The sequence below is a fragment of the Hemiscyllium ocellatum genome, chromosome 2 (genome assembly GCF_020745735.1).
Source record: "Hemiscyllium ocellatum isolate sHemOce1 chromosome 2, sHemOce1.pat.X.cur, whole genome shotgun sequence".
NCBI lineage: Eukaryota > Metazoa > Chordata > Chondrichthyes > Orectolobiformes > Hemiscylliidae > Hemiscyllium > Hemiscyllium ocellatum.
In genome coordinates this window covers 42,702,708-42,723,059 of record NC_083402.1, presented here as the reverse complement: position 1 = coordinate 42,723,059, position 20,352 = coordinate 42,702,708, and positions in this window count along the sequence as shown.

The following is a 20,352-nucleotide window of genomic DNA, read 5'->3' as shown; positions in this document are numbered from 1 at the left end:
ATCAATAAAGAGGTATTTGTGTAAAAAACGTTTGAATTGCAGCTTACATTGATGTAGAATGATGAGTCATTTTTTTGTTTTCAGGTGAAATTGCAGGAGGTTTTGGGATCCACCCTTTGAAAAGGAATGTCTTTGTCCAGAGTAGCACAACCAGTTTGACAACAGCTCGAGAGCTGGCAAATACAAATGTTGGAAATCTAACTTAAACTAGAAATAATGACACAAAAACAGCAGGGTCTTCTCCACCGACCGGGATATGTTTATAGTTTGGGCAGAAATTTGTCAGAACTGCGACGAGAGACTGTTGTTGAAACTTGTCTTATGTCTCACAGTCAGCGCACCTTTATGAGGCATGCTCATGACATCATCACTATAATCATAGTTTGTGATGGAAGGGTCTGGGAACTGCATGCTCCATCTTAAATCAGACAATTTGGATCATGACATGCTATGTGAAGTATGTCATTGTAGCTTGATGTTTACTGTAAAATGGTAAATAGAAGTTTGTGGCACAAATAGAAATAAGCAAATATGTCTTTTTAGGTAAGACTGAGTCGTGGTTTGTTTTTATTCACTCACGGAGGGTGGGTGTCACTGCTTACCCGCATTTATTTCCCGTACCTCGTTGCCTTTGAGAAGTGGTGGTGAGCTGCCTTCTTGAACCGATGCATTCCACATGCTGTAGGTAGAGCTACAATGCCGTTCAGGAGGGAATTCCAAGATTTTGACGCAGCAACAGTGAGGGTAAGATGATGTATTTCCAAGACGAATACAATAACTGCAGATGCTGTTCCAAGTCAGGGTGGTGAGTGGCTTGGAGGGTAACTTGCAGGTGTTTGTATTCCCATCCATCTACTGCCTTTGACTTTCAAGAGGAACGTGGTTCTGGGTTTGGAAGGTTTTGCCTAAGGATCTTCAGTGAATTTCTGCAGTCCGTCTTGTAGTTATTAGACACTGCTGCCACTCAGTGTCAGTGGTGGGGTGACTGGATGTTTGTGGATGTGACACCAAACAAGTGGGCTGCTTTCTCCTGGATGGTGTCAAGCTTCTTCAGCGCTGTTGGAACAGCACCCATCCAGACAAGTGGGAGTATTCCATCACACCCCCAACTTAGTTAAAAATCACACAACACCAGGTTATAGCCCAACAGGTTTAATTGGAAGCACACTAGCTTTCGGAGCAACGCTCCTTCATCAGGTGATATCACCTGATGAAGGAGTGTCGCTCCAAAAGCTAGTGTGCTTCCAATTAAACCTGTTGGACTATAACCTCGTGTTGTGTGATTTTTAACTTTGTCTACCCCAGTCCAACACCAGCATCTCCAAATCATGACCCCTGACTTATGCCTTGTAGATGGTGGATAGGCTCTGGGGAGTAAGGGGGTGAGCTACTCACTGCAGTTTAGCCTCTGGCCTGCTCTTGTAGCCACTGTATTTAAAAGATGAGTCCATTTGAGTCAATAGTAACCTGCCAGATATAGATAGCAGTGGTTCACTGATGGTAATACCATAGAATGTCAAGGGGCAGTGGTTAGATTGTTTCTTTTTGGAGATGGTCATTATCTGGCATTTGTGTGCTATTAAAGTCACTTGCCACCCGTGAGCTGAAGTCTGGATATTGTCCATGTCTTGCTGTATTTGAACATGACTGTTTCAGTCTCTGAGGAGTTGCAAATGGTGCTGAACATTGTGCAATCATCTGCAAACATCCTCACTTCTGACCTTATGATGGAGGGAAGATCATTGATGAAACAGCTGAAGATAGTTACTCCAGGACCTTAAATTGAGGAACTCTTGCAGTGATGTCCTGGAGTTGAGATGACTGACATACAACAACAATGACCATCTTCCTATCTGCCAGATATGACTCCAACCTGTGGAGAGTTTGACCTCAATACAAAGGAACCTCGATTATCTGAATATCACCAGGGTGGTGTTGGCATGGGTTGGGGTGAGGGGGGCAGGGCGGTGTTGGTGTAGGTTGGGGTGCGGGGGCTGTGCGTTGTTGGATGCGTTGGGTTGCGGGGGGCAGGGTGGTGTTGGACGTGTTGGGGTGCGGGGGCAGGGTGCTGTTGGCGTGGGTTGGGGTGCAGGGGCAGGGTGGTGTTGGCATGGGTTGAGGTGCGGGGGCAGGGCGGTATTGGACGGGTTGAGGTGTGGGGGCAGGGCGGTGTTGGACGGGTTGAGGTGCGGGGGCTGGGCGGTGTTGGACGGGTTGGGGCGCGAGGGGCAGGGCGGTGTTGGCATGGTTTGGGGTGCGGGGGCAGGGCGGTGTTGGATGGGTTGGGTGTGGGGGCAGGACGGTGTTGTCCTGGGTTGGGGTATGGGGGCAGGGTGGTGTTGACGTGGGTTGGGTGCAGGGGCAGGGTGGTGTTGGCGTGGGATGGGTGCAGGGGCAGGGCGGTTTGGACAGGTTGGGGTGCAGGGGGTCAGGGTGGTGTTGATCGGGTTGGGGCGCAGGCAAGGGGCACGGGGCGGTGTTGGACTGGGTTAGGGGGCAGGTGGGCGGGGGAGGTGTTGATCGGAGTTGATGTGGGCCAGGGTGTGGTGTTGAACTGGGTTGGGGTACAGTGGAACAGGGCGATGTTGCACAGGATTGGGGAGCAGGCAAATGGGCTGTGTTAGATGGGGTTGGGGCGGGAGGGGTTCAGTGTTGGTTGGGGGTGGGATGGGTTCGGTGTTGTACGGGGTTGCGGGCGGGAGGGTTTCGGTGTTGGATGGGGTTGGCGGTGGGAGGGGTTCGGTGTTGGATGGGGTTGGCGGTGGGAGGGGTTCGGTGTTGGATGGGGTTGGCGGTGGGAGGGGTTTGGTGTTGGATGGGGTTGTGGGGGTTGGGGGTCAGTGTTGGATGGGGTTGGGTGGGAGGGGTTCGGAGTTGAATGAGGTTGGGGGTGGGAGGGGCTCGCTGTTGGATGAGATTGGGGGCGGGAGAGGTTCGGTGTTGGATGGGGTTGGGGTGGGAAGGGTTCGGTGTTGGATGGGGTTGGGGTGGGAAGGGTTCGGTGTTGGATGAGATTGGGGGCGGGAGAGGTTCGGTGTTGGATGGGGTTGGGGTGGGAAGGGTTCGGTGTTGGATGAGATTGGGGGCGGGAGAGGTTCGGTGTTGGATGGGGTTGGGGTGGGAAGGGTTCGGTGTTGGATGGGGTTGGGTGGTGGGAGGGGTTCGGTGTTGGGTGGTGGGAGGGGTTTGGTGTTGGATGGGGTTGGGGCGGGAGGGGTTTGGTGTTGGACGGGGTTGGGGGTGGGAGGGGTTTGGTGTTGGACGGGGTTGGGGGCGGGAGGGGTTTGGTGATGCCCTGGGTTGGTGCCGATTGCGGGTCGGTGTTGGACGGGGTTGGGGGGGCAGTGCTTGGACGGGGTTGGGGGGTCGATGTTGGACGGGGTTGGGGGCAGTGCTTGGATGAGTTTGGGGGTGGTTGGGGGACGGTGTTGGACGGGGTTGGGGGGGCAGTGTTGGACGGGGTTGGGGTGGTTGGGGGGTGCGGTGCTTGGACGGGGTTGGGGTATTGTGGGGGTGATGTTGGACAGGGCTGGTGGCAGTTGGGGGGGTCGGTGTTGGACGGGGTTGGGGCGGTTGGGGGCACAGTGTTGGATGGGGTTGGGGGTGTCGGTGTTGGACGGGGTTAGGGGCAGTTGGGGAGGTTGGTGTTGGACAGGGTTGGAACGGTTAGGGGGTGGTGCTTGGACGTGTTGGGGGCAGTTGGGGGGCAGTGCTTGGACGGGGTTGGGGGTGGTGTTGGATGGGTTTGGGGTGAAGCGTGGTGTTGAAGGTTAGGGCTGAGTGTTGGACTGGTTTGGGGGTTGGGGGGCAGTGTTGGACGGGGTTGGGGGTCGGTGGCTTGTGCACAGTGTGCTGCTGCTGCCTGGTCTCCAGAATGGAAAGCGACTTAACAGGAAACTCGGAGACCCAGAGGAAAGGTATTTAATCAATTAACAGAATAATCACTTATCCGAATGAAATAGTGCCCGCCCATCTCATTCGGTTAATCGAGGTTCCTCTGTACTCAGTTTTGCTGGGACTTCCTTGATGCACACTCAGTTGAATGTGGCCCTCGTGTCAAGGGCTGTCACTCTTATCTCACCTCTGGAATTTAGCTCTTTTCTCCACGAGTGAATCAAGGCTGAGCACGATCTGCTTGATAGCACTATTGATGACACCTTCCATCACTTTACTGATGATCAGGAGTAGACCGATGAGGCAGTAATCGGCCATGTTGGATTTGTCCTGCTTGGAGTCCAAGACATATTTGGGCAATTTCAACATTGTCGGATAGATGCCAGTGTTGTAATTGTAATGGAACAGCTTGTCTAAGGGAGCAGCAAGTTCTGGAGCATAAATCTTCAGTACTTTGGTTGCAAGAATGTTGCCAGGGCCCATAGCCTTTGCAATATACAGTCTCTACAACCGTCTCTTGATATCATGTGGAGTGAATTCAATTGGCTGAAGACTGGTATCTATAATGCTGAGCACCAGTGGACGAGGCTGAGATAGATCACCTACTCAGCACTTATGGCTGGAGATTGCTATGAATGCTTTAGCCTTATCTTTTGCAATGATGTGTTGAGCTCTTCTGTCATTAAGAACGGGGATATTTGTGGAGCCACCTCCTCCAGTGAGTTGTTTAATTGTCACTGCCATTCCCAATTGGGTGTGGCATGATTGCAGATCTTAGATATGATCCTTTCATTGTGAAATCACTTAGCTCTGTTTATCACATGTTGGGTCAAAATCCTGGAATTCCCTCCCTAATAGTGTTGTGGGTAAACCCATAGCAGATGGACTGCAACGGTTCAAGGGGCAGCTCACTCACCACCTTCTCAAGAGCAACTAGGAACAGGCAATAAATGCTGGCCAGCCAGTGACACCCACATCCCACAGATAATTTTTTTAAAAAGTGCAAATAGTCCCATTTGGTGACTTCACCAGGATGACATCTTATTTTTGGGTAAACGTGGTGCAGTCCCTGGCATGCCCTCCTGCACTATCTTGATGGTGATGTTTGAGTGGGGGATATGCCAGGCCATGAGATTACATATTGTGCTAGAGTATAATTCTCCTCCTTTTAGTGATCCACTGCAACTTATGGATGCCCAGTCTTGAGTTGCTAGATCTGTTCGAAGTTTGTCCCACGTAGCACCAAGATAGTGCCACACAAAACAATGGAGGGTACTTTCAGGACTTCATCTCCACAAGGACTGTGCAGTGATCACTCTTACTGACACTGTCATGGACTGATGCATTTGCGGCTGGCAGATTTATAAGGATGAGGTCAAATATATTTTTCCCTCTTGTTGCAGACCCAGTCTAGCAGCTATGTCCTTTAGGACACAACCACTTTGATCAGTAGTGCTGCTGACGAGCCAATCTTGATGGTGGACATTGAAATCTCCTGTCCAGAGTACATTTTCCGCCCATGCCACCCTCAGTGCTTGCCCCAAAGTGTTGAGGACTACCTCAGTGGAAGGCAGCAGTATGTGGTAATCAACAGGACGTTTCCTTGTCCATGTTCAACCTGAACCCCTTGAGACATCAAGGGGTTCAGAGTCAATATTGGGGATTGCAGGCAAAATGGTGGTAAGCCAGGGGATTGGGAATAGTTTAGGAAGCATCAGTGGATGACTGAAAAGCTAATAAAAAGGAAGAAAATTGATTATGAAAGCAAATTTGCAAGAACTATAAAAACAAACTGTATGAGATTCTGCAGGTGTATAAAAAGAGATTATCTAAAGTAAGTGTGGGAGTCTTGGAGGGTGCAACTGGAAAATGAATAATGAGGAACAGGGAAGGTATGATAACTTAAATCAATATCTTGCACTGGTGGTGTTTTATCTTCATTCACTCATTAGACATGTGCATCTCTGGCTGACCAGCATTCATTACCTGTCATTGAGAAGATGGTGGTGAGGTGCTTTCTTGAATCGCTGCAGACCCACAATGCCTTAGGGAGAGATTCCAGGATTTTGACCCAGCAACAGTGAAGGAATGGCAGTATATTTCCAAGTTAGGATGGTGAGTGGCTTGATCTGTTGCAAAAATCTTCACAACCCAGTTAAATGCACTCGAGACAACTTTAGTAGCAGTACCTGCATCAATAACGTTCGATAGCATTATAACTATCTTCAGGTTCATTTGGAAGTCAGTTTTAAGGTCAGCAGTGAGTGCTAGTACACAATCAAATGCTGGCATGGATTGAGGATTGGCTGTCTGACAGAAGGCAGAGAGTTGGGATAAAAGGTTCTTTTTCAGAATGGCAGCCAGTGACAAGTGATGTCCCGCAGGGTTCGGTGTTGGGGCTGTAGCTGTTCACTTTATATATTAATGATCTGGATGAAGGAATTGGGAGCATTCTGGTGAAGTTTGCCAATGATATGAAGTCAGGTGGACAGGCAGGTAGTTCTGAGGAGGTGGGGAGGCTGCAGAAAGATTTAGACAGTTTAGGAGAGTGGTCCAGGAAATGGCAGATGAAATTCAACGTAAGCAAATGCAAGGTCATGCACTTTGGAAAAAAGAAAACAGCTATGGACTATTTTCTAAATGGTGAGAAAATTCATTAAACCGAAGTACAAAGGGATCTGGGAGTGCTAGTGCAGGATTCTCTAAAGGTTAACTTGCAGATTGAGTCCATGATTAAGAAAGTGAATGCAATGTTGTCATTTATCTCAAGAGGGTTGGAATATAAAAGCATTGATGTGCTTCTGAGACTTTATAAAGCTCTGGTTAGGCCCCATTTGGAGTACTGTGTCCAGTTTTGGGCTCCACACCGCAGGAAGGACAAACTGGCACTGGAGCATGTCCAGCGAAGATTCACACGGATGATCCCTGGAATGGCAGGCCTAACATACGATGAATGGCTGAGGATCCTGGGATTGTATTCATTAGAGTTTAGAAGGTTGAGGGGAGATCTAATAGAAACTTACAAGATAATGCATGGCTTAGAAAGGGTGGACGCTGGGAAGTTGTTTCCATTAGGTGGGGAGTCTAGGACCCATGGGTACAGCCTTAGAATTAGAGGAAATGAGGAGACATTTCTTCAGCCAGAGAGTGGTGGGCCTGTGGAATTCATTGCCGCAGAGCGCAGTGGAGGTTGGGATATTGAATATCATCATGGCAGAGATTGACAAGTTCTTGATCTTGCAAGGAATTAAGGGCTACGGGGAAAGTGTGGGTAAGTGGAGTTGAAATGTCAATCAGCCATGATTAAATGGCAGAGTGGACTCGATGGGCCAAATGGCCTTACTTCTACACTGTCTTCTGGTCTTATGGTCTAAACTGGCTAAAATACAGCAAGACCTTAAACCACATAATTGTAACTGTGTCTATTTATGATATATGTGTGAAAAACATGTACTGATTTTGAGAACTATTTATAAAGCTTTTTGTACAAACATCCATTGAGGTTACTGACACATCTATATCGCATGCCTTGCTGCAGCAATCTACAGTTATATGGGACTATGACATAGCAGACTACCTTATCAAATCAGCAACACTGCACCAAATGGGAGGAAAGGATAGCAGGTCTAATTTCACTCATTCCAGTCAGAATTACCGGTGCCTGTTTCGCTATCTTGAGATAGCTCAAAAATCATCAATAATAAGACCAAGTTGACAGTCAATTGTTGCAAACTGCAAAGGCTCCAGTGGAAAACAAAATAAACTCATCACTTACAACAAGAAAGAGGAGTATCTTGCTTTGGGAAATAACTATAGCATTTGGATAAATGTTGAATCCATGATGAGTACCATAATGGCCAAAACTATTTAGGTTTTGATAAGTTGGTTTGCAACTTATGAGTTGCCAGAGATGTTGGTGTTAGATAATGATCCATAGCTATGTGAGGGGAGGTTGAAATATTTGGGTCAGAATGGAATGAAACACACCAATATGACCACACCATTCAGCATTGAAAGATGTTGCAGAAAGAAGTTCTTGTGGGTAAATCACCGTAATCTACCTTTAATTTGGCTCCTTTAGAAGAAATCTCACAGACAATCAAGTACCAAAACAATTAGTTAAACTTTGTTGCATGTAGCAACCAAAATAAAACGCCTCAAGTAAGCAAGTCAATCCTCACAACTCAACCTGGCTATTACCCAAAGAAAATAAAATCTGAAAGAACTGTGGATGCTGTGAATCAGAAACAAAAAAAACAGAAGTTGCTGGAAAAGCTCAGCAGGTCTGGCAGCATCTTTGCGGAGAAATCAGAGTTATTGTTTTGGGTCCAGTGACCCTTCCTCAGAATTGCTGAGCTTTTCCAGTAACTTCTGTTTTTGTTATTGTTGGCGGCTATATCCCAATTAATGCATTTAGCTACATTTCCAACAAACAGTCTCTGTATCTGATGTGCAGGGTTTGATCCTTGTACAGTATTTTCTTCAAATTTCTCCTGATGAAGAGCTCTGATGTTGAATTCTTTTAAAGTTTCTCGTCCTTCAGGTCTATGATATAACATTATTAATAATTATTTAGATTCTTTCATCCAAAATATTGATTTTGGAGTCCTTGAATCTGTAGCTTCTTTTCTTATCAAGCCTAATTCCCTGTTCTATGTTACATTTGGCCTTAACCATCTGTTTGAAGACCTGGTCTGGCTTGCAATTAACTCCTTAAATTCTTTAGCAGGCAGTCAGAGACTACCTACAGTGTGGAAACACACCATTTGGCCCAATGAGTCCACACTGATCCTATGAAGAATATCACACCCAGACCCACGCCCCTATCCTATCATCCTGTATTTCCCAAGGATAATGCACTCAATCTACACATCCCTGCACACTATGGGCAATTTAGCACAGCCAATTTACCTAATCTGCATATCTTCAGACTGTGGAAGGAAACCAGAGCACCAGGAGGACACCTGCACAGATGCAAGGAGAACGTGCAAACTCCACGCAGACGGTCACCCAAGGCTGGAATCGAACCTGAGTCTCTAGCACTGCAAGCAGGGCTAACCACTGAGCCACCAGGCCATCCTTTGTCACCTTTGTAAAGCAGCTAGTCATCTAGCAGCTGTCAAAACAGTTTAGTTCATGTTGCCCTCTCTCCTTCTTTTCCCAGGTATGGCTAATTGCTTTCAATTTCTTATGTAACAGCTTATCTTTGTCCCTTAACAGCTTATTCCTGACTGAGTTATTGCTGATCCATTTGAGTGTAACAGTTTATCTTTGTTGATTCATCCAATCCACAAAGAGTTATTGAAGTCCTGATGTTTATAATATCACAAAGCATACAGATTGTGAAAAGACTTTGCAGAAGTATTTGTGAGGTGTAGATCACATAGTCATTTCCAGGTCTCTCTTACAGAATAACCCCACAATCTGAAACTGTTTGCTCAATTTATGAGTTATTATTTAAACATACTCTTTGAACACACACTTTAAACAAACTGTGATTGGAGTTGATATAAAGAGTTCAGATACTTTCATATATTCGTGAAAACTGGAGAGTCTCAGTGTCTTGCAGATCATTTGTTTGAAAAAGGAAATCTGACAAAGAGAAGAACAGAAGAAACCTCCTACAATCCACATTCCTTCTGCAAGTGGAAGTCAGCAAATAAATAAAAGTGATTTAGAAACTGAAATTTTGCCAGTAACCCAGAATCCCAGCAAAAGAGCAAAGTAAATCAGGACCTTTGATTACAACAAATCAGTCAATGTCACAGTCCTAACCATTAGTTGGAGTTGATAGTCAAAAGTTCAGATTCCACAGTCTGAGGATTGAGACACATTATCAAGCTAATGGAAAAGGAACAAAGTTTGGGAGAAGATTTGTAGCTCGGGTGCTCGTTGTTGTGGTTCTGTTCGCCGAGCTGGGAATTTGTGTTACAGATGTTTCGTCCCCTGTCTAGGTGACATCCTCAGTGCTTGGGAGCCTCCTGTGAAGCGCTTCTGTGATCTTCCCTCTAGCATTTGTAGTGGAACAAGACAACAAAGTGAAAGAAACCAAATAGGTTAGTTGAAAGTATTGTTATGAAGATATGGGTGTACTGTGCCTTTAAGAGAGTTAAAACCAACAGAACTACCTGACTGCACCAAGTGTTCTGAAAAAAAGATTACAATATAACCTTTTGGTCCAGCAGTTCGGGTAGCTGGTTGCCTGGAGACAAAAACAGGTTTGAATTAGGCCAATCAGTTTAAATTGTACCCCAAAAAAATTCTAATCAAGCTTGAATTGAGTATATTGACAATCTTAAAAGCCAATGACACAATCTGATGCTTTGGGGGTATAAGACCAGGGAAAATTAAACAGATGAGAGGAGAACTGCCAAATCAGCATATAGAAACTGCCTGAAATATAGCTCTCTTAAAAGTACATTTATTGATCAGTAACATGTAAAGCAGAATCTCCAAGAAGAAGAAAAGAAGGGAGAAATACAGAGAAGAACTGAAAGCTGCCTGGTTTTGAGATAGGAAGTTTTGTTTTGTAAGTCTTAATCGGGGGTTTTATCGGACTGGTATTGTAAAAGGGGTAGGTAAAAGATAGGTTAGAGGAAGGTGTTGTAAATAGCTATTAGTTAATTATTCTCTGTTATACTTTAAGAAATAAAGTTGTTAATTTTTACTTTAAATAGTTCTTGGCGTCTCGAATTTTCACAGATTGCTGCATGGGACAAATGTTTTCTATGTTGTTGGTTTAAATTAAACAGGAGGGTTTACCCCATGTTGTAACAGTATGCAGGAGAGAAGAGAAGAGTAATTTTTTCTCATTATTTTGCAAATTGCAGAATAGGGTTGCGGGCTGATTGTCATATCCTTGCTTTTATATATGTGTGTATGTGTGCGTATAAAATATGAATGTATATATTATGCTCCTTTTTTTTGGAACATGCAACTTATTCTGGTAAATCTTGTCAAGTGTTTTGATTCCGATTATGGTAAAAAAAATGTAAACCAACTTGCTAGATTTCCAGTATTGTTGATGGTCATTTATCATATTTCATTCTGGGAATCCAAGTGTATTAATTGTAACAGAAAAGAAATGCAAGTACTAAGTGAAACAGCAATGTCATACATGGCAAGATCTGATCCATATTGCCCACCTGCTTGACCTCTTCAGTGTGGAGGGCATTACAAACATCCCAAAGATAACAGAAAATCAAGGCATTAATGGGAAGAAAGATTTTGTAACAGTCTCTATCACAGAGGACAAAGTATTTGACAAACTAATGGGACCAAAAGGAGACAAAACTCCATGACCTGATGGCCTGCATCCAAGGATTTAAAATAAGTGGTTGCAGAGAAGATGAAGCCATTAGTCAAAATATTCCAGAACTCACTGGATTGCGGAAAGGTCCCAACAGATTGGAAAACTGTTAAAGGGACACCCCTGTTCAAGAAGAGAAGAAGATAGAATGCAGGAAACTGTCGGCCAGTACTCTAATATTGGGACAATGCTAGAGTCCATTATTAAGGAAGAAACAGAGTTGGAAAAGGTAAAGCAAGCAAACAGAGTGAACATGGGCATTTGAACATGAAATCATGTTTAACAAATTTAGGTAGAGTTCTTTGATTATATAACAAATAGAGTTGATAAAAGAGAATTGATAAAGGTAGTTTATTTGGATTTCCAAAGGCATTAGATAAGGTGCCACATAAAAGATTAGTGTATAAGATCAGTGCTCATGGTATTGGGATAATGCATTAGCATGGATTGAGGATTTTTTTAATACTTGGATGACAGAGAGTCATGATGAATGACTATTTTTCAGGTTGGGAAGATGTAATTGTGGAATGCCATAGGATGAATCCATAGCCCTCAATTATTTAGGGAGAGGGAAAAATGTAACAAATCCAAATTTGCAGATAATACAAAAATAGGTGGGAGGGCATGTTGTGTTGAGAACATAAGGAATCTGTAAGGGGATATTGATTGATTGATTGAACAAGCAATAACTTCAGAGATGGAATTTAAAATAAGAAAGAATGAAGTCATATGTTTTGGTAGCTTGGATCAAAAGACAGACTACTGTTTAAATGGAGAGAGGCTCTAAGATTCTGCAACACAGAGAGATCTGGTTGTTATATTTCATGTAATACAAAAAGTGAACACAAAAGGTACAGCAAGTAATTAAGAAGGCACGTTAATTTTGGGCTTTGTTGCTAGGGTTGGAGGTTAAAAATTGGCTAGCCTTGTTACAACTACACCGTGATCCAGGTTTAGAAACCAGGAGGAGGGTTCAATCAACACTGTTTCTAAATAGTGCAAATTAAGAGTAATTAGATTTCAGGCATTCAGTAAAGAAAACATGAAAGAAAAACAAGCTGGTGAGCCAGAACTTGTCAAGACAATCACATACTGCTGAGGACATAGGAACACTCAACAGCCAACTTCAAAGAATAAACAAAATGCACTTTAGATAATGACAGAAGACACACAGGAACAGATGAATCTGCAACACCATAAAAAAGGGACAAGCTGCATCATGACGCAGTAGGAATGTCCGTAGGAATGATCCAACCTTCCAGTTACTGGCCATTTCAATAAACCACCTTTCTGCCCTTCTCACACGTCTGTCATTGGCCTGCTACTATGTTCCAACAAAGCTCAACTCAAGCTAGAGGAACAACACTTCATCTTCTGTTTACAGCCTCTAGGACCCAATTTTGAGTTCAACAAATTCAGTGTATGATCTCCAAGCTCCATTTTCTTAGAACCCCACCCTTCCCCAGGATGGGGAAGTATATGTCTAGTTTGTGTCTTATTGCCATTGCTTTCAGCAGGGCAGACCCATTTTCTCCTTTTCAAGGCAACCTTTTACATCTGTTTTACATCTCTATCACTCATTTTTCACTTTATCTTTTGCTCTAGGCACACTTACCATCTGTTCCACTTACTCCTTCCAACCCTCTGTCATGAGCATATTGAGACTTTTCCAGCTCCTCTCAATTCCAAAGAGTCATATTGGACACAAAATGCTAACTGTGTTTCTGTCTCCACCAGAACTGCAGAGTTTCTCCAGCACTTTCTGTTTTTATTTCAGATTTCTGGTAAGTGCTGTATTTTCCCTCTACCATCAGCCAGTGGACTTTCAACTGGTCCTGAGTCTGATTTGAGTCGGTGAGCCAGCCAAACATTGTGGATTATGTGAGTTAAAGCTAAGTGTCCCTCGGACAGTTGGAAAAGACCTGAATGAAACAGAATTTAGGCTTAATGGACAATACTTTTGTTTTAATTGCAGTTTCAATCAGGTGTTATTGCCACAGCACAAGGATCTCACAAAGCAAGGCTGGGAAAAGGGAACTGTGGGGGCCAGGAGAGAAACCCCATATATTCCAGGACATGACAGCTGAGGAAATCACAAAAGAAATTAATTATAGCAGTTCAGATTTGATCAATTTAGAGAAGTACATTATTCTGGTCTAACACAGAAATGTTCTCGCCAGAGGAAGAGACCACAGCAGGAGTCTTAGCCAGGCTCCAGAGCATGGAAAAGCCTTCATTATAGCAGCAAAGTACTGAAGACCTGCCATTACTGCAGAATAAAGATCTTTAACGAAGGTAAAATACAGGTAGTTCTGGGATAACATGCATTTTGGCAGCCCTATTTGCCTAAAATGTCACTGAAGAATTAGGGAACAGTATTTTCAAGACCACTTAGCTCTGTTGGCAATAGTGTGATTCCAGCGGGGATCAGTTTGCATGTTCTGTTCTGTGCATGTGCTGATGTGAACACTGAAATCTCTGCCTTTCTGTTTATGCACCAGTTCTTGCTAGTCTTCGTGCCGTTTTGTGCATGCACTGATGTCAGCTGCTGACAGATCAGCTTTCTGTGAGAGGTACTGTACAGACAGCAGCTTTCTTACATTTTTTAAATGTACTCTGTTAAATTTACTTTTGTTTCAATAATATGATTTCAACCTTCATTGCGTTCAGCGTTTAGGTGATTTTTGAGCAATCGTGAGTGATTTTTTTGCTGATCTGCCCCAACCCCACTTTTCCCAGAGGCTCCATTATTTCTTTTAAGTGATTTTCTACTAAGCGCGGTTTCGCTAGAATGCAACTACAGTGTTATAGGAGAACTACCTGTACATAATCACATTAAGATGCAAAGACATCAGAAATAGTAATACTAGGACAGTTTAATTTCTGAAATGAGCCAAGTCAGATACAAAGTCAGACACTGTGGAGAAAATAATTCTTGAGATATGGAATAGCTTCTGAACTGGATAGGAAGACAGAAGCTAAATAAGGAAATCTGCTTCCATACACAATTGGAAGTAAAGCAGATGATGTTATTCCTCACCAAGAGATAAGTCAAACATCAGACAAATCAGAAAAGGATTTAAAATACTTTCATAGTTATTGTAACCTCAGAACTAATAAAGTTAGAATATTGGGAATGGAATTTAGGGGAGTGGAATGTTCCTCCTGCAGAATGTGGGAAGTGAGGGTCACCACTAGTGTCCCTGCTGACTACATCTGTGGGAAGTGCACCCAACACCGGCTCCTCGAAAACCACGTTAGGGAACTGGAGCTGGAGTTGGATGAACTTCGGATCATTCGGGAGGCAGAGGGGGTTATTGACAGGACTTACAGAGAGGTAGTCACTCCCCAGATAAAAGAAAAAGTCAGAAGGGTGACAGTTAGGGGGACAGAAAGGGAACCGGCAGGCAGTGCAAGGATCCCCTGTGGCCATTCCCCTCAACAATAAGTATACCGTTTTGGATACTGTTGTGGGGGATGATCTACCAGGGGAAAGCAGTGGGGCACCTGCTGCTCAGAAGGGAAGGGGGAAGAGGAGCAGAGCAGTAGTCATTGGGGACTTGATAGTTAGGGGGACAGATAGGACGTTCTGTGGGGACGAGAGAGACTCACGGTTGGTGTGTTGCCTCCCGGGTGCCAGGGTCCGTGATGTCTCTGTGTTTTTCGGATCCTTTGGGGGGAGGGAGAGCAGCCCCAAGTCGTGGTCCACATTGGCACCAACAACATAGGTAGGAAGAGAGACGGGGACTTGAGGCAGAAATTCAGGGAACAGAGTTGTTTTCTCTGGTTTGTTGCCCGTGCCACATGCTAGTGAGGCAAGGAATAGGAAGAGAAAGGAGTTGAACATGTGGCTACAGGGATGGTGCAGGAGGTAGGGTTTCGGGTTTTTGGATAATTGGAGCTCTTTCTTGGATAGGTGGGACCTCTACAAGCAGGATGATCTTCATCTAAACCAGAGGGGTACCAATATCCTGGGTGGGAAATTCGCTAAAGCTATTAAAGTGGATTTAAACTAATCCAGCAGGGGGATGGGAACCAAAATTGTAGGACAGGTACAGAAGAGGATGAGAGTAGGGAGTTCCCAAATCAAGTATCTGACACTGGCAAGCAAGAACCTGGTTTGAAGTGTGTGTACTTCAACGCGAGGAGCATCCGAAATAAAGTGGGTGAACTGGCAGCGTGGGTTGGTACCTGGGGCTTCGATGTTGTGGCCATTACGGAGACATGGATAGAGCAGGGACAGGAATGGCTGTTGCAGCTTTCGGGATTCAGATGTTTCAGTAAGAACAGAGAAGATGGTAAAAGAGGGGAAGGTGTGGCATTGTTGATCAGGGACAATATTACAGTTGTAGAAAGGATGTCTGGGGACTCGTTAGCTGAGGTACTATGGGCTGAAATTAGAAACAGGAAAGGAGAAGTCACCATGCTGGGAGTTTTCTATCAGCCTCCGAATAGTCCCAGAGATGTAGAGGAAAGGATAGCAAAGATGATTCTCGATAGGAGTGAGAGAGGCAGGGTAGTTATCATGAGGGACTTCAACTATCCAAATATTGACTTGGATCACTACAGTATGAGTACTATAGTTTTTTGTCTAGTGTGTGCAGGAGGGCTTCCTGACACAGTATGTAGACAGGCCAACAAGGGGCGAAGCCACTTTAGATTTAGTACTGGATAATGAGCCTGGCCAGGTGTTAGACTTGGAAGTAGGTGAGCACTTTGGAGACAGTGATCACAATTCTGTCAGGTTTACTTTAGTGATGGAAAGGGATAGGTGTACTCCACCGAGCAAGAGTTACAGCTGGGGAAAAGGAAATTACGATGCAATTCGGAAAGATTTAGAAAGCGTAGAATGGGGAAGGAAACTGCAGGGAATGAGCACATCGAAAATGTGGAGCTTATTCAAGGAAAAGCTCCTGTGTGTCCTAGATAAGTATGTACCTGTCAGGCAGGGAGGAAGATATAGAACGCGTGAGCCGTGGTATACTAAGGAAGTGGAATCCCTGGTCAAGAAGAAGAAAAAGGCTTATGTTAGGACAAAATGTGAAAACTCAGTTAGGGTGCTTGAGGGTTACAAGGAAGTCAGGAAAGACCTAAAAAGAGAGCTCAGAAGAGCCAGGAGGAGACATGAGAAGTTGTTGGCAGATAGGATCAGGGTTAACCTAAGGCTTTCCATAGGTTTGCCAGGAATAAAAGAATGATGAGAGTTAAATTAGGGCCGATCAAGGATAATAGTGGGAAGTTGTGTGTGGAGTCAGAGGAGATAGGGGAAACACTAAATAATATTTTTCGACAGTGTTCACTATAGAAAATGAAAATGTTGGCGAGGAAGATACAGAGATACTTGCATCTAGACTAGAAGTGATTGAGGTTCACAAGGAAGAGGAATTAGAAATACTGCAGATTGTGAAAATAGACCAGTCCCTTGGGCTGGATGGGATCTATCCTAGGATCCTCTGGGAAGCAAGGGAAGAGATTGCCGAGCCTTTGGCATTGATCTTCAAATCATCATTGTCTACAGGAATAGTGCCTGAGGACTGGAGGTTAGCAAATGTGGTTCCCTTGTTCAAAAAGGGTAGTAGAGACAACCCTGGTAATTACAGACCAGTGAGTCTCACTTCAGTTGTTGGTAAAGTGTTGGAAAAGGTTATAAGAGATAGGATTTATAACCATCTAGAAAATAATAATCTGATCAGGGACAGTCAGCATGGTTTTGTGAAGTGGAGGTCGTGCCTAACGAATCTTATTGAGTTTTTTGACAAAGTGACCAAACAGGTAGATGAGAGTAAACTGGTTGGTGTGATGTATATGGATTTCAGCAAGGCATTCAATAAGGTTCCCCACAGTAAGCTATTATACAAAAGGTGGAGGAATGGGATTTTGGGAGATATAGCAGTTTGGATTAGTAATTGGCTTGCTGAAAGAAAACAGAGGGTTGTAGTTGATGGAACATGTTCATCTTGGTGTCCAGTTACCAGTGGCGTACCGCAAGTGTCGGTGTTGGGTCCACTGCTGTTCGTCATTTTTATAAACGACCTGGATGAGGGCTTAGAAGGGTGGGTTAGTAAATTTACGGATGACACTAAGATCGGTGGAATTGTGGATAATGACGAAGGATGTAGAAGGTTGCAGAGAGACATAGATAGGATGCAGAGCTGGGCTGAGAGGTGGCAAATGGAGTTTAATGTGGACAAGTGTGAGGTGATACACTTTGGATGGAGTAATCGGAATGCAATGTATTGGACTAATGGTAAGATTTTTGGGAGTGCAGATGAGCAGAGAGATCTCGGTGTCCATGTACACAGATCCCTGAAAGTTGCCGCCCAGATTGACAGGGTTGTTAAGAAGGCATACAGTGTTTTGGCCTTTATTAATAGAGGGATTGAGTTCCAGAACCAAGAGGTTATGCTGCAACTGTACAAAGCTCTGGTACAGCCACACTTGGAGAATTGAGTACAGTTCTGGTCACCGCATTATAAGAAGGATGTGGAAGCTTTGGAAAGGGTGCAGAGGAGATTTACTAGGATGTTGCCTGGTATGGAAGGAATGTCTTACAAGGAAAGGCTGAGGGCCTTGAGGCTGTTCTCGTTAGAGAGAAGAAGGTTGAGAGGTGACTTAATAGAGACATACAAGATGAATCTCTGTTGGATTGAAAACTGAGACCTCTACCATTTAGAAGGTACCACCTGAAAGTTCCCCTACAAATCGTTTTTTTATTCACTCATAGAATGTGGATGTCACTGGCTGGGTCGGCATTTATTGCCTGCCTCTAGTTGCCCTTGAGAAGGTGGTGGTGAAGTAGTGAACTTCTTGAACTGTTGTAGTTCATGAGCTGTAAGTAGACCCATAATGCCATTAGGAAGGAAATGCTAGGAGTTTGACCCAGTGACCCTAAAGGAACAGCGACCCATTTCCAAGTTAGGCTGGTGAGTGACTTGGAGAGGAACTTGCAGCTGGTGTTGTTCCCATATAACTGAGTAATAGAGATTTTATAGCATGGAAAGAAGCCCTTTGACCCATCATTTCCATATTGGTCATCAATCATCCAACTATTCTAATCCCATTTTCCAGTACTTGGTCATAGCCTTGTATGCCATGGTGTTACAAGTGCTCTTTTAAATAGTTCTTAAACGTCTTAAGGGTTCTCTCCTCCACCACCCCTTTTGGCAGTGAGTTCCAGATGCCCACAACCTTCTGGGCTTCCTCAAATCCCTGCTAAACCTCCTGCTCCTTACCTTAAAACTATGTCCCCTGGTTATTACCCTGCAAAGAGGAAAGGTTTCTCTCCAAGTACGCTGTCTATGTTCCTCTGAACTTTGTACATCTCAGTCAGATACCTCTCAGCTCTAAAGAAAACCACTCCAGCCTATCTAGTCTCACTTCAGAACTGAATTACCTCACCGCAGGCAGCATCTTGGTGAATTTCTACTGCACTGTTTCTGTGCAATCATATCCTCTTACAGTAAGACAACCAGAACTGCACACAGTACTCCAGCTGCGGCCCAACTAATGTTATATAAAGTTCTATCATAACCTTGTTGTTCTTTAATTCAATGCCTTAACTAATAAAGGCAAGAACTCCATAAGCCTCTTAACCACCTTATCTTACTATCCTGCTGCCTTCAAGGATCTATGGATATGCACACAATGGTCCTGTGATCCTGTGTACTTCTTGGGATCCTACCATTCAATAATTACTCCATTAATTTTTTAATCAACCCAAAATGCATTATCTCCCACTTCTCAGGATTAAATTCCATTTGCTACTGTTCAGCTCATCTGACCAGTCCCTCTATATCATCCTGTAGTATAAGGCTTTCCTCCTTACTAATTACCCAATGATCAATTTTCATGTCTATTGTAAACTTACTGATCATACCTACTTTTTATCTAGGTAATTAATGTACACTACAAATATCAAGAGAGTTGGCACCGAACCCTGTGTGACACCACTAGTCACCAGAGCCTTCCAGTCATAAAAATACCCTTTGATCATCACCCTTTATTTCATGCCACGAAGCCAATTTTGGACCCAGTTTACCAAATTGCCTGGAATCCCATGGGCTCTTAGCTTCTTAACCAATCTGCCATGCAAGACCTTGTCAAATGCCTTACCAAGGTCCATGTAGACTACATCAACTGCACTACCCTCTTCTACACACCCAGTCATCCCCTTGAAAAATTAATCAATGTTTGATCTCCACCTTCCATAACTAACTACCTTAAATTAATCCTCTCGAAGTGGCGATTAATTCTGTCCCTTAGGAATTTTTCAATTAGTTTCCACGATAATTTACTTACTACAGATTTTAGACTCATTTGCCCGCATTTTTGTGGTTTACGCCTACCACCTTTCTTGAATTATAGGACCACATCAGCTGTGCACAGTCCTCTGGGACCTGTGGCCAGAAACAATTTGAAAATTAATGTCAGAGCCCCTGAAATGTTCTCCTTTGGATCCCTCAGCAGCCTGGGATAAATCCCACCTGAGCCTTGGAATTTATTCAGTTTCAAGCTTGCTAAAACCACAATATATGTTCTCTCTCTCTCAAGCATATTACAGTACCACCCTTGTAATGATAGGCTTAAAAATGATATCTACAAACCAGACCATTAAAGGTTAATCATTAAGGGTTAATTGGATATGACAATGAGCAATTGAAATAAAATGGAAAAGTACATGGAAAATCAGCTTAAAGCAAAAGCAATCTGTTTTGACTGAAAGGTAACCATGTGACACTAAATTGTCTGTAAGAACTATCATGATGGGCCATTACACGGAGCCACCTGGAAATGTTTTTCTGGAATAATACTAATATCAGGGACTTTGCTCATACATTGGACTTCACCTTGGGCTAAGATTTGCAACTGAAAGGCAGTGAAACTTGTTTTAAACTTAATGCTCGTTATTTGCTTCTGGACCTCATCTTGGACCAGAACTCCCAAACAGTGTCAGGGAGCCTGAGTTCTCCAGATAGGCTTTTGTAAAGTGGTGTCTCCACCATGCAGAAGTATGTGAAACTCTTCACCAATATATATTTACTGCTTTATATTTATATTTACTTCTTCATATGTATAATTTGGGAAGAGATCATGTTGTTAAGATGGCGGCAGAGTAAGGCTCTTGAGCAGGGAGTTGTCTGCTCTGATCG